The sequence below is a fragment of the Macrotis lagotis genome, chromosome X, assembly GCF_037893015.1.
Source record: "Macrotis lagotis isolate mMagLag1 chromosome X, bilby.v1.9.chrom.fasta, whole genome shotgun sequence".
In the NCBI taxonomy this organism is placed as follows: domain Eukaryota; kingdom Metazoa; phylum Chordata; class Mammalia; order Peramelemorphia; family Peramelidae; genus Macrotis; species Macrotis lagotis.
The window spans coordinates 207,093,290-207,106,437 of NC_133666.1; the positions used below are offsets into that span (position 1 = coordinate 207,093,290).

A 13,148-nucleotide genomic window follows, 5' to 3' on the forward strand; every position below is an offset into this window, starting at 1 on the left:
ATATATTTTGAAATATTTGTCATTTAGAAAATAATTCTTAGAATTTTCATTCATTTTCTTAAATATCTTTGAAATAAGACCTTTTTAAGAGCAGCTAGGTGGCACAATGGATAGAATGCTGAGTCTGGAGTCTGGAAGACCTAAGTTCAAATCTAATCTGAGACATTTACTATCTGTGATCCTCTTCACATGATTTGATCATATTTGCTTAAGTTTCGTCATCTGTAAAATGAGTTTGAGAAAGAAATGATAAACCACTCTAATATCTTTTCCAAGAAAACCCCGAATGAAGTCAACTTGGACAGAACATAACAGAGCAACAATGACATCAGAGAGACTTGTTTCAAATTTTTTTTTGGTTTCCTTTTTTTTTAAGTTTTATTGGTTTTGTTTGAGTGAAATCATTTCTTTATATGTAATAAGAATTGGACATTTTATTTTCTGTGTTCTTCTCTATCACCTGTTTGATCATGAGATATTTTCTTATTCGTGGGTCTAAGAGACAATTTCTTTGTTGCTTCTTTAATTTGTTTATGATGTGATCTTTAATATCAAAGTTAGGTATTCATTTGGAACTTATCTTGGTATATCATGTAAGTAGTTGCCTAAATCTAATTTCTACCAGATTTCTTTCCAGATTACCTAGTAGTTTTTTGTCAAATAATGCTTATCTTTAGGTTTATCTGCAATTAGCTACTAAGCTTGTTTGCTTTTGCATGTTGTGTACATTTGTCAGTCTCTATTTTTTAAATAATCTTACAATTCAAAAAGAAGTAATTTGACTCTAAAGAACTCCATAGCATGTCAAATCTAACGCTAAGAATGAAAATTTTTCCACTCTTTGGTAGCTGAAGTTATACACATATTCTTCACTCCATTGTGAATGGCCTAGCATAGTACCATTGCCATTTACAACTTAACTTTGCAGGGTAGGTATTAGTTTTATCCTTACTTTACATATGAGAAAAATGAGGTTATGAATGATGAGTTACAATTAGACAACTAATAAGTGACTGAGGTAGGAATTAAAACTTGGGTCTACTTTATTACCATATCATTTGGTTTCTTTCATTTTAAATTTATTCACTTATTATTTTATTTCCCCCATTATATATAAAAATAATTTTTATCACTTGTTTTTAAAACTGAGTTCCAAATTCTTTTCCCTTCTTCTACTTAGCCCTCACCTCCCCTGAGTAAGCAAGCAATTTGATATAGATTATAAATGTGCAGACATGCAAAACATTTCCATAATAGTCATATTAAAACAGAAAATAGACACCCCTAAAAAAGAAATCTTAAGAAAAATAAAATTTTAAAAATTATGCTTCAGATTGTATAGAGACATCATCAACTCTCTCTCTCTCTCTCTCTCTCTCTCTCTCTTTCTCTCTCTGGTTATTTTAAACAGAATGTTTCTTTCTAATTGTTCTTGTAAGTTTTGTTTTTTAAAGAAATACTGATGATTTTTGTGGATTAATTTTATATTTAGCAAATTTGCTGGTTACAGTTCCAATCAATTTTTTTGAACTTAATCTAATTTTGCAAAAAACAAAAACACACACTTCCCCTCTGTTTATGCTTATTTCCTCAGTTTGTTTTTTTTATCTTATTGGTATAATGAGGGATTATAAAAAAGTATTTCAAATTAAATAATAAAAGTGAAAATTGACAGCTTACCTTTAGCTTTTTACTCTAGCCTTCATTATGTATAATTCTAGTTCTTAGTTTTAGATATATAATACTTATCATTTTAAGTAAAATTTTGTTTATTTGTTTTTTCTAATGTTGAACCAACCCTATATCTATTACATAAATTCAAACTACACATCATATTTGTTACTTTAGTTTCTTTGTTAGCAATTTATTTTAAAAATTGTGTTAAATTTCATTAGGGATATAGGTTAAAACTTCCTATCTTCATAATGACTTTCTCCTTAAACAGTGATTCATGTTTGTTCTAAAGCCTAGGAATATAAAAGCACTTTCCCCAACATTATAAGAAGAATTTATTTCTTGACTACAATCTATTCCATGCCAGCTGGAGGACCATGATAGTATAGGACAATTCATTTTTCCCATGCTATTCTGACATAATGTTATTTATGTCCAGCCTATAACCTTACAATTCTAGACTCTAATCCAAACAGCACTGATATGACACCCATATGTCTGGTACCCAAGGCCGGTACTGAGCAGAGGAAACATCAGAATATCAACAATGAGCACTATAACATACTCAATAACTCTTCTTTCCTCTGTTTCCTACATTGACCCAGGGTCTTTTAGGGGTCTTTATGGGGATCCAAATATGTTATCTGATCATCCTCCCAGACTGTCCTGATGTGAGTATCACACTTCGATTACTAAATTACATATGTAATCAACATGGAACTCTCTAGTCTCTTTTTCTGGTACCATATTGGATCTTGTTTGGGGTGGGGGAGCCTTGAATATTCCACTGTAAGGAGTTTGTGGGCAAGACAGTTGACATAGTTGACAGGCAATTAAAGAATTCTTAAGGGGAGATGGGTTGAGACAAGAATGGCCAAAGACCCATTTGGGGTGGGGTGGCCTATGTGTTAGATATCTGTAGGGCAGTATGGGGACAGTCCAAATTACCTGTCGGCCCAGAGAACCTATTTACAGGGATTTGAGTAAGGAGGGAAAGCAGATCGTAGTTGATATGGGATGGCATCATCTGCTCACAGCTCTTAGAGATACTACCATGAGAATGTTGGAGGTGAGTGATAGCAGATGAGGGGAGAGGCTACCCCTTCCACAGTGCTTAAGATAGCTATTACAAAACCCTTCTTATGGAGATTTCCTCCATTAGTTTGAGTAAGGAGGGAAGGTGGGGGTAGCTACCTGCCACCCCACAATTGTGCTTAGGAAACTATTATGAAAATGAAGATTAGTAGATGTATAGCTGCAATAGGTAATTAAAAGGGAGAAGCTTCTCTGTCAGCCCAGCTGAAGGGAGATAGACAAGAAGGAAATATGTGAACATATATGTATGAATTAGAAATACAAAAATTTAGGGCAATTGTTGTTATTTTTCATGGGTACTAATGTGTCAAAAATGACTTTCTTTCCCCTAAGGGGACTGCTGTGAGCCAAATTATATTACCCTAGGCTAGCAAGGAATTTTCAGCACTGATAAATTCTTGGTTTGTGTTCTTTTTCTATGCTTATTTATTTTTTGACTTGTTAGCTAAGTTATGTTTTTAGAAAGATTTTATTCTTTTCCTACACATTTCTGAATAGGAATATAGTCTTTTCCATTATCTCCCAACTCCCACCCCTACAGTGACTGATTTATTGTTTACTGCTAGAGAAGTAATCATTTCACTGATTATAGAGAGACAACTTTGGGGCTGTACCAGTAAAAGTTTCAAGGCTTTTACTATAAGAATCTGACTGGTACTTAACCCTTTCCTCGCTCATGAAAAAAGAAGAAAAAAAGTGTTTTGTTTGTTTGTTTGTGAAGCAGGATACAACCAAAAGGTAACTGAGTTTGATTGGAATAGCTAGTTTGAAATTTAGGGATCATAAAAGTTAAAATTAATCACTGATCAATGTAAATGTAACTTTTTGAATTAGGATGTAGGACTGTGAAGTTGGAAATCTTGCTATAAATTACATGAGATTCTTATTCATTTTTATCCCGGATGTCTGTATTTGAATCTTAAGAAATGTTTTGATCCTTACCCAAAGAGGTGTTTAAGAATTTAACTTGAAAATAATTGTGTCACTTTTTGTGAATTTTGCACCAAGTACTTAATTGTTGTTAGTATGAATCAATTTGTTAAAGTTTTGATAATTGCTAAGAACCTGTTACAGGATTTTTTTTTGTACTACCATTATTTAAGGAATATGCTATTTGTATCAAACCAAGACAAAGAATCATGATCTGGTAGCCAAATTATTAAAAATTGTCACTATGTTCAAATTAACTATGCAGCTGAAAAAATAAATTTTTAATAACTTATTGGGTTTATTTAGCAATAATATGTGCTATAATTATAAATGAAAAATTCAGTGGAATAAATAGAATCTGAAATATGGTTGAACAAGAAAAGGAAAGGAGTGTAAACTGAGTAATTGATTTGGAATACTTGGAAAGAGAAGTAAAAAAGCCTTGAAGGAAAATATGAAAGTTATAAAAAGACTGGAGGTTTCAAACTTTAAGAGGGGTCTATAAAAATGAAAGATGATTTAAACATATTGAGATGATATGAGCAAGTTTGATTTTATTTAATTAAAAAGATGGTCTTAAAATTTTGTAGGTTATATAGGAAAAAATTATAGAGAGTTAAAAGTCAACTGATACGTTATTTATTCTTTTTAAGACTGTGGAACCCAAATTTAATTTAAATTAAAATTTGTTCATAAGTATAATACTTGAGTAAGTTAAATCCTAACACAAAATTGCCACTTTCAAATGGATTGCCTAGAAAAGTGAACTCCATAGTATGAAATGTTTAGGATAAATAATATTTGTGTAAAATATAATACCCAAGATTCTGGGTAATATCATTTGTAACTTAGATCCAGGTGTAATTGAATTCATTTTGACCACATTTTAAGTGAAATGTGTCTGCTAATTTAGTGTTTAAGATAAGTCAGAATTATTAAATGATTTGGCATTAAGAAAAATTGGGGGAAATATATTTATCAGAAATTAGTTAACTGGGTGCCCTTAAGCAAGTTACCTCAGTTTACTACACATGATTGTAATGTGCTCAATCCACTACTTGACAGGGAGTAATCACTACAAATGTTAACTGTTATTATTTTTTCCTTAATTAGGTATAATTGCTTCATATTTGATAATTTTTTTACAGCATTTTAAATGGAAACAGTATACAATGCCAATGGTGACAAGAAGTCTGATTTTCTATGTAAGGAAAGTATAAAATGCATTAAACTGGATTGGAGTCACTATTAGTAATGGGTTTGTTTCAAGTTTCAAATACATAATAATTTTTCTGTTATATTGTAAAAATTGGTAAATTTTTGTATCAGTTATGTAAAGCAACTTTTTATAACTTGGTTATAATTAGAGCATGAGCTGAAAAAAACTAAAAGATGGAAAAATTATTTGAAACCAGTTATTTTATCAGCCCTGCAAACCCTGCTTTATTATTGTGTTTTGTAATTACCATCTAGAAGTCTTTTTTTTTTTAAGGTTTTTGCAAGGCAAACTGGGTTAAGTGGCTTGCCCAAAGCCACACAAGCTAGGTTATTAAGGATTTGAACTCAGGTACTCCTGATTCCAGGGCCGGTGCTTTATCCACTTTGCCACCTAGCCACCCTTTGTAATTACCATTTAGGAAACTAGATATTTCCACCTTTGCCTGAAGTTAAGATGAAATACATGTATAACTATTTGATTATCACTTATGAAAATGGAAATTACTGGAGATTATTGTCATAATGATGAAACCTAAAATTAATAATTGATTACTGTTTGTTTGTAAAGAAGATGAGATGCCTTAAATGAATTTGTTCTGTTTATTTAGAGCAGTCTACCTGCATGAGGTTATCCAATAGGGGTCTACCTAGTTCAGGAGTTCAGGTGTATCAAAGAGCATAGCCAATAGCAGGGTGGATGGGCAGGGACAATTGGCTCAGTTCCTTCTCTGTTGATTCCCCTTATTTCATAAATTTGTCAAAGTTCCTGGAAGGCATCTATGTGGGCAAAGTGATGGTCCCAGGGAAATGAGCTAGTTTGATTTAAAGAATTCCTAAACAATTAACTTCTTTGAAATTTAAATGAGAAGAAAAGAATAAGTGATGAATGTTAAGTAGAATCTCTTACATATATTTGAGTCCTGGTAAACTTTTAATGCTCATTGAAACTCCATGATAGGAAAAAATACTCTGAGCCAAATAAGACTATTTCTTCTGATTTTACTACCAAAAAGGCGGTTAAAATCCCAGTATAGAGCAAGCCCAGAGAACTTTAAAAGATATTTAGTGAGAATGTATGAGTAGTAGAATTTGGGCTTCCTGGTGGTGAAAGACATGAAGTGGATTCTTTAAATAGTAAATATGAAGAATAATATGATTTTCCTAGAAAAGTTTCTATCAGTGAAAGCCATGAATAATGTAAACTAAGATTAAAGAAAATTAGAGGAAAGCAAAGTGACCAAAGCATGACTGATACTTTACTGTATCTGTCCAGCCTATAATCCTGCAAATCTAGGACTCTAGCCCAGACAGTATGATAGGACACCCAGGTATCTGGGATTTAAGGCTAGTGCTGAGCAGATGAAACCTCAGCCAATCTGCATTAACTTAATCTACAACTCCTCCTCCTTTTGTTTTCTATAATTAACCTGGCACTTTTGGGAGCCTTTGTGGGGATGCAAATCTAGTCACCACCCAAGACTGTTCTGAAGTGAGTATTCCATTGTGATTATTAAACTACTTATATAATCCATTTGGAGCTCTCCAGTCTCCTTCATTTTCATGTTTGGAGGGAGGGGACCTTGAATATCCTGTTGAAGGGAATTTTGGGGCAAAACATAAATATTTATTCATTTTCTTTAATCTGTCAGTTATAGTACCACCTGGGCAGTTATGTGACATGGTGGACAGAGTACCAGACTTGGAGTAAGGAAAATTCATCTTTGTGAGTTCTAGTCTAGCTATGTGACCCTGGCAAATAGCTTCATCCTGTTTGCCTCATTCTCATATATAAAATAAATTAGAGAAGAAAATGATAACAGTATTTTTACCAAGAAAATCCCAAATGGAAATCTCAAAGAATCTCTGATTTCTAGTTGGCTTTTAAAATTTCGGATCTTTGTTTCTTTAATTTTGTTTTTCATACTTAAAAATTCAATAATCTATTTTTTAACTGATTTGTTGAGGAAAGCATTTAGATATATAAAATTTCCCCTTTGGTCTGATTTGCTTGTGTCCCATAAGTTTTCATATATTGTCTCACTGTCATTCTTTAAATGAATTTTTCTGTTATTTTTTATGATTTGGTCTCTGATCCACCAATTCCATAGGATTATGTTATTTAGTCTCTGGTTAATTTTGTGCATGTGTAGGTCAGCTCACTTTGTAGAATACAACTTTACTGAATTGATTAATTTTGCTAATTCATATAATGACTTATTTGCAATGATTTTTCCAAGTAAACCATAATATCAGTAGGAAATAGGTTTACTTTTATCCCTCCATGCTATCACAATGCTTTAAATGTATTTTCTTGCATTTCTTGCTATTGATATCATTTTGGGATTCTCTAGCTATACCATCATGTCATCAGAGTGAGAGTTTTGTCTCTTCCTTCCCAATTCTAATTCCTTCAATTTATTTTTCTTCTCTAATTGCTGAAGTTAACATTTCTAATATGATATTGAATAGTAGTGGTGATAATGGGCACCCTTGTTTCACCCCTGATCTTATTGGTAATGCCTCTAGCCTCTCCCCACTGAATATAATGCTTGTTGATGGTTTCAGATACATATGGCTTATTATGCTAAGGAAAAGTCCATTTATTCCTACACTCTAGTGTTTTTAGTAGGAATGGGTGCTATATTTTATCAAAATCTCTTTCGGCATCTATTGATATGATCATGTGATTTCTGAGAGGTATGTTATTGATATAATTAATTATACTAACAGCGTTCCTAATATTGAACCAACCCTGCATTCCTGGGATAAATCCTACTTGATAATATTGTATTGTCCTAGTGATAACTTGTTGTAATCATTTTGCTAAGATTTTATTTAAGATTTTTGCATTAATATTCATCAGGGAGATAGATCTATAATTTTCTTTGTCTGTTTTAACTCTTCCTGGTTTAGGCATCAGACACCATGTTGGTGTCATAGAAAGAGTTAGGCAGAGTTTGGTCTTCATCTATTTTTCCAAATAGTTTATATAGAATTGAAACCAATTGTTCCTTAAATGTTTGATAGAATTCAGTTGTGAATGCATCTGACCCTGGAGATTTTTCCTTAGGGAGTTCAATAATGGCTTGTTGAATTTGTTTTTCTGAGATAGGGTTAAGTTTTTTATTTCCTCTTCATTTAATCTGGGCAACTTATATTTTTGTAAATATTCATTCATTTTACTTAGATTGTCAAATTTATTGGCATAGAATTGGGCAGAGTAATTCTGAATTATTACTTTAATTTCTTCCTCATTGGTGGTGAGTTCACCTTTTTCATTTATGATACTAGTAATTTGGTTTTCTTCTTTTTTTTTAATAAAATTGACCAGACTGTCTATCAATTTTATTGTTTTTAATTCATAAAACCAGTTCTTGGTTTTATGTATTAGTTCAATAGTTTTCTTGCTTTTAATTTTATTAATATCTCCTTTAATTTTTAGAATTTCTAATTTGGTATTTAATTGGGGGTTTTTAATTTGTTCTTTCTAATTTTTTAGTTGCATATTTAATTCATTAATTTCTTCTTTCTCTAATTTATTCATGTAATCATTTAAAGACATAATACATACCCTGACAGTTGCCTTGAGTGTATCCCATAGGTTTTGGTATGTTGTATCATTATTGTCATTATCTAGGATGAAATAATTAATTCTTTCTATAATTTGTTGCTTGATCCACTCATTCTTTAAAATAAGGTTATTTAGTTTCCAGTTAGTTCTGGGTCTATATCTCCCTGCCCACTATTGCATATGATTTTTATTGCATTAAGATCTGAGAAAGATGTATTCACAATTTCTGCCCTTCTGCAATTGATCATTAGGTTTTATGTCCTAGTACATGGTCAACTTTTGTATAAGTGCCATGTACTGCAGAAAAAAAGTTTATTCCTTTCTATCCCCATTCAGTTTCCTCCATAGGTCTATCATATCTAGGTTTTCTTTTCTTTTTGTTTTTAGTATTTTTTTTTGCAAGGCAGTGGGGTTAGGTGGCTTGCCCAAGGCCACACAGCTGGGTAATTATTAAGTGTCTGAGGCTGGATTTGAACTCAGGTACTCCTGACTCCAGGGCCTGTGATCTATTCACTGCTCCACCTAGCTGCCCCATATCTTGGTTTTCTTACAAGCTAAATTATTTATTTTTTTTTAACCTTGCTCTGCCCCTCTTTCATTTATTTAGACATGAAAGAATGTTGAATTCCCTTCACAGTCAATCTACAAGGAAATAAATGGAATAGATGTAGGAAAATAGTTCTGAAATTACTGGGAGATGGAATAAGATGGCTGGTTTTCTGTTTGGGTCAGTCAAGCTGCCCTTCACTGTCTCAAATGGATGGTTTCAGACCTGGATGTGGGGCAGATGGTTGGCTCTTCCTCTTTTGTTAGGGACAAAAAAGGCTTTGCCCTCCCTGGGCAGAGGCACCTGTCTGGGCAAGAAGGGAACTGTTGCTTCTGCATTACTGAGGTGATTCTGAGGCCCCTTGGGGATGGTTTGCTTTAGCCCTGCTTCTTTACCTCCCCTCAAGAGGAAGCATCAAAGGAATCTTATCTGGAACAGATGTGTCATGAGGCATGGAAGGAAAAGCAGTGACAGGCTGTGTAGAGGCAGGTCAGGGATCTGGGCCACTCCTGCTGGTCTCAAAGAGGCTTCTGAGCCTTCCTCTCTCTGACACTGGCAGAGTCTGAGCCTTCACATCCCAAGTACAGAAACCATGTGTGGCAAACCATGAAAATACCCCCTAGGAAACCAGCACATGTTATGGTCGCCTCTGGTCCCTTCAGTAGAGACAAGACAAACTTCAGACGAGACTTCGGATCACAGTTCAACGTGGCCTGTTCTGGCCACTAACACAATTTTGGACAGTTCAGCCCGGAATGCCCCTTGCCTGTGAGTCACTGCTGTGTTGGTCACTTCAAATTCTTCAGGTTTCAGAGGAACATCTGCTTCTTTTCCTGTTGAAGCTTTAGAATAAGCCATGCCGTATTCAACCTCAGCTCCCTGAATTTCTGCTTTAAATTGGGTAAAGAACAGGTAAGATTTTCCCTGGGGCCTCCAAATGATGCAGGTGAGGAGTTGGCTGTCATGGCTGAGGTACAGGCTCATTTGCCATTGCTCATTAGTCCCACCTTGAGCAGCATATGTGAATGTGCAGGTGTGTCCTCCCGCCCGCGTGCGACTCCGCGAGAAGGAGTGCACCACCCCTCCAGGCCGAGGAGCAGGACCCAGCTGTATGGTACCGGGCGTCGCTTCGGCCACAGCCGCTGGGAGCCGTCATTGCAGCCGGAGTCCGGGAGGGAAGAATTATTTTTTACAATCTAATTACTACTGTAACTTCTTTCTTGTTCATTTTATGATTTGATTTATCTAAATCTGAGTGGGAGGTTGAAGTCTCCCACTAGTAGAATTTTTCTGTCTATGTCTTCCTGCAACTCCTTCAACTTCTCTAAGAATTTGCATGCTATTCTATTGAGTGCATATATATTTAGTATTGAAATTACTTTATTGTCTATGTTACCTTTTAGGAGAATATAGTTTCCTTCCTTATCTCTTTTAACACTATTTTTGCACATGCTTTGTCTGAAATAAGGATTGCTACCCCTGCTTTTTTTTCACTTCAGCTCAAGCAAAATATATATTGCTCCAACTTTTTACCTTTACTCTATATGTACCTCTCTGCTTCAAATGAGTTTCTTGTAAACAGCATATTGTAGGATTCTGTTTTTTAACCTAATCTGCTCTCTGCTTACATTTTAAGGGAGCATTCATCCCATTCACATTCAAAGTTATAATTACTAACTTTTTATTGCCCTCCATGCTATCTTCCTTCTGATTGTATTTTTCCTCATTTCCCCCCCTTTATCCATATTCCCCCAGGGTTTTGTTTCTGAATACTGCCACCTTCAGTGTTTGCCCTCTAAAATCGACCCCTCCCCTTTTTTCCTTTTCCTTTTTCCCCTTCTTCCCTTCCTTCTGTTAGTTCCCCCTTTTCTCCCTCTCCCAGTCCCCCTTTCCCCTTTCCCCCTTTTAATGCTTGAAAGGTAAGATAAATTTCTTAACTGGATTAAATGTGTCTAAGTTAACTTTAAACCAAGTCTGATGAGATGAAGATTCAGGTGGTTCTCACCTCCTCCCTTCCTCCCCTCAACTACAATAAGTCTTTTGTACCTCTTGATGTAATGAGATTAGCTCTATTCAGTCTCCCTCCAACCTCCCTTCTCCTTATTGGCCCCCCTTTTTTAAAGAGTTTTGTCTTTAAATCATTCTATCTAGTCACAGACAAGTTATTAGTGTTCATCACTTCTGGCTATGTGTATTCTCTCTAACAGAGTTACAGTTCTTAAGAGTTATGAGACTCTTTCTCCCAAGTGCAATTTCTTTTTTTACCTTTTCATGTGTCTCTTGAGCCTCCTGTTTGATGTCCAGATTTTCTATTTAGCTCTGGTCTCTTCATCATGAAATCTTGGAAGTCTCCCATTTCATTAAATGTCCATCTTTTTCCCCTTGAAGAGAAGGCTCAGCTTTGCTAGGTAGTGGATTTTTGGCTGCATTCCAAGCTCCCTTGCTCATTGGAATATCTCATTCCAGGCCCCTTGATCCTTTAATGTTACTTTGGCCAAGTCCTTGGTAATCCTTACTGTGGCTTCTTGGCATTTAATTTTTTTTTTTGCTTTCTGGCTGCCTGCAGGATTTTTCTTTTATCTGATAGTTCTGGAATTTGGCCACAACATTCCTTGGTGTTTTCATTTTAAGATCTCTCTCCAGAGGGGTTCGATGTAGTGTATTCTTTCAATAACTATTTTACCCTTTGGTTCCATGATATCAGGGAAATTTCCCCATCACTTTATCTTGTAATATTATACCAGGGTTTCATTTTTTTTCTCTTCAGTGTTCTCAGGAAGGTCAATAATTCTCAGATTCTCCCTTCTCAATTGATTCTCAAGGTCAGTGGTTTTTCTGATGAGGTATTTTACATTTTTCCTATATTTTCAATCTTTTGGTTTTGTTTTACACAATCTTGTTGTCTCATGAAGTCATTAGTTTCTGACAATTCCATTCTTTTTTTTAGAGGAGAATATTTTTCTTCCTTTATCTTTTATACCTCCTTTTCCAGTTGGTCCATTCTATTTTTGAAGGACTTTTCTATTTGCCCAAATGTAGTTTTGAGAGAATCATTTCCTTTTTGCATTTGCCCAGTTGAAGATCTGAGAGTTATTCTCATTTTGTACTTGTTCAATTGTTTTTTCCAATGATTTGTCTTCTTGTTGTGAGATGTTAATGTCCTCTTGCAGTGTGTTAATTTTCTCTTGAGTTTCTTTTTCCAATTTTTCCAATTGATTTTTAGACTCCTTCCTGATTTCTTCGAAGTCTTTCTGGGCTGGAGACCAATTCATATTCTCCTCAGCAGTGCTAGATCTCTCTGTGTTAGGCTCTGTTTCTTGGAATTATTTCTTCATGGGCCCCCCTTTTCTCTGGCCTTTTATCATCTTGTGTTGGGGTGGAGGGGGTTGGCTCTCAGAGATTTGCTTCGGAGGAGCCTAGAGGCTTTGTTCACTTGGTTTAGTAATTCCAAGGGTCAGTCAGTGAGGGAGCTGTTTGCTTTCTCTGTAATGAGGTCCTCAGCAGCAAGGTCTGAGTTGACCTTGAAAATTGGGCTGGGCCCTGGAGGAGGCAGTTAATCTCTTTCTGTTGAGTGAACTCTGCTACCCTGAGCAGGTGAGGGTGGGGTTGTTCATTTTTTGTTCTGGGCAAAGGGCTTTGCTGAAAGTAGGGAGCTCAGGTCCCTGGGCCAGCTGCTCTGAGACACTTTGCCAGAACTCACCCACCTGTAGCTCTTCTCCCCCTGGCCAGACTCCCCAGATAAAGCTGGATCTCACACCTGCCACTCACTGAAGTCCCCGTGGCTGAGGCTGACCCTCTGGCCTCCCCTAGCTACCATCCCCAGCAGTAAGCTTCTGCTCTCATCTCCTGGTTCACCCAGGGTCCCCTGAGACAGACCTTCTTGGCAGGTTTTCTTCTCCTAGCTTCTCTTTCTGGGTTTTATTGATTTAATTTCTATTAAGATCTTTCTCTCATGTTATTTATGAGGGCAAAGAGAGAGCACTATCATAGTGTCTGTCTTCTCTCCACCATCTTGGCTGGAAGTCCAATCTCTTTACATTCTTATATTGACCAATTTTTGTTAAAGTTCCATTTGGTACCAAGAAATAAATAAATTCTTTAGCAATCTCATTT

General features: G+C 35.3%; 1 pseudogene; it reads right to left on the reverse strand.

Annotated features, from left to right (window-relative positions):
- Window positions 1-9,307: 9,307 nt before the first annotated feature.
- Window positions 9,308-12,852, reverse strand: LOC141498949 (myeloid-derived growth factor pseudogene; annotated as a pseudogene).
- Window positions 12,853-13,148: the final 296 nt, after the last annotated feature.